This window comes from Rhinichthys klamathensis, unplaced genomic scaffold (assembly GCF_029890125.1).
Source record: "Rhinichthys klamathensis goyatoka isolate OS25496 unplaced genomic scaffold, OSU_Roscu_1.1 h1tg000242l_1, whole genome shotgun sequence".
Classification (NCBI taxonomy): Eukaryota; Metazoa; Chordata; class Actinopteri; order Cypriniformes; family Leuciscidae; genus Rhinichthys; species Rhinichthys klamathensis.
In genome coordinates this window covers 215,486-217,072 of record NW_026606764.1, presented here as the reverse complement: position 1 = coordinate 217,072, position 1,587 = coordinate 215,486, and positions in this window count along the sequence as shown.

Genomic DNA, 1,587 nt, shown 5'->3' with positions numbered 1-1,587 from the left:
CCGCTGTGCCATGCTCGTGTGTGCGTGTTTTTGGCCGCTGTGCCTTGCTCGTGTGTGCGTGTGTTTTTGGCCGCTGTGCCATGCTCGTGTGTGCTGTGAAAGTGTATGGACTAAAGTCTATGCGTCTCAGTCTTATATCATGACGTGTATGCCTACAGTGAGAAAGTCATTGCTGCCTATGGTGTGTCTCAGTGGGAAAAATGTTCAGATTCTGGGGACGTTTTTTTAACGTCATCAATTAGTTGGGCCGGTGAAAACCACAAATGCCAGGGCCGAATTTTGGTCCCAGTCCGGCCCTGATCTCAATGAACAACATCTCAACACTAAATTATAAAGGCCTGTCTCATATAGACGCCTGTCTCAAATACAAACCGGTGCAGTTCGACGATTTGGGAAAATAACGTTTTATGGTATCTTTGTGAGTCGGGATTTTCAACAGTGACTGCAACGAAAACAAAAAGCAGGAATAGGCTGACAACAGTTTGTGTGCGACACTACGAGTCACACTTTTCCAAATTCCACCAAGTCTGGATATGATCAGAGCGGCAGTATTAAGGCTATCACATTAACGTGAGTAAAAAAATCAGTTTGCCTCATAGTCTGCCTATTGAAAATGTTTGTGTGTTTTCGTGATTATCATTAATTATAATAAGCATATAGGCCTGCGTTGTAGCCTATAGATCTAAAGAGGCATTTCAGTTATTCTTGATTTATTTAGTGGGTCATATGACTGGCATACAAAAGAAAAGTGGGTCGCAGTAGGCAAAAGGTTGAGAAACCCTGAGTTAGATGACGCCTTCGGATAAGAATGGGCTGTTCAAACAGCATATTTCAAAATCGGCTTACCCAACCTTTAAGATGCACACCAGTAATGTTTTCTATTTTCTTAGGCACGTTTATAGATATTTAAATGTTCTAATTGAACTAAGGCCTAAAGCTGGCTTTATTTTAGCCCTGCTTTTGAAATCAGGTCTACTTGCTATATATAATATATAATACTGCATTACCATAATGCAATGGGCTTGACATGACCTTCTACTTCCAGTGGACTGAGATGAGAGATTAACAGATAAACCAGAAGTATTTAGATATGATTTTAAACATCTTCTTGAATGTAAAATCATCATGGCCTTTTTAATTAAAAACTAGAATACATTTAAATAAATTTAAACATAAATAAATTCTTCACAATTTAAATAGTATGTTTTTACAGTATTTTTGACTTCTTTCAAAAACATTTAAAAAATCTTAATGACCCCAAAATGTTTAACAAAATGTTTAACCAGGCACTAGTATCCCATTCTAAATTAGCAGTTTTTGTGGCCATGAGTTGGAAAATGTGGTAAAACTTACAAACGACACAAAAAGTTGGAAAATGTGGTAAAACTTACAAAACTTTGTTTCCTGTTAATTCATCACACTGTAAATGGAAGGTCAAGCCTATCACATTACATTCTGTGCTCTGATTGTATACTGTCGAAATTTTGGCAAATGTAATAGGTCATCTGGGTATTTCCTTTAGAAAGTTTGCATACGTAGTGCAGGACTGAGGAAGGACTAGAGGACATTATAATGTTTATTTGTTAG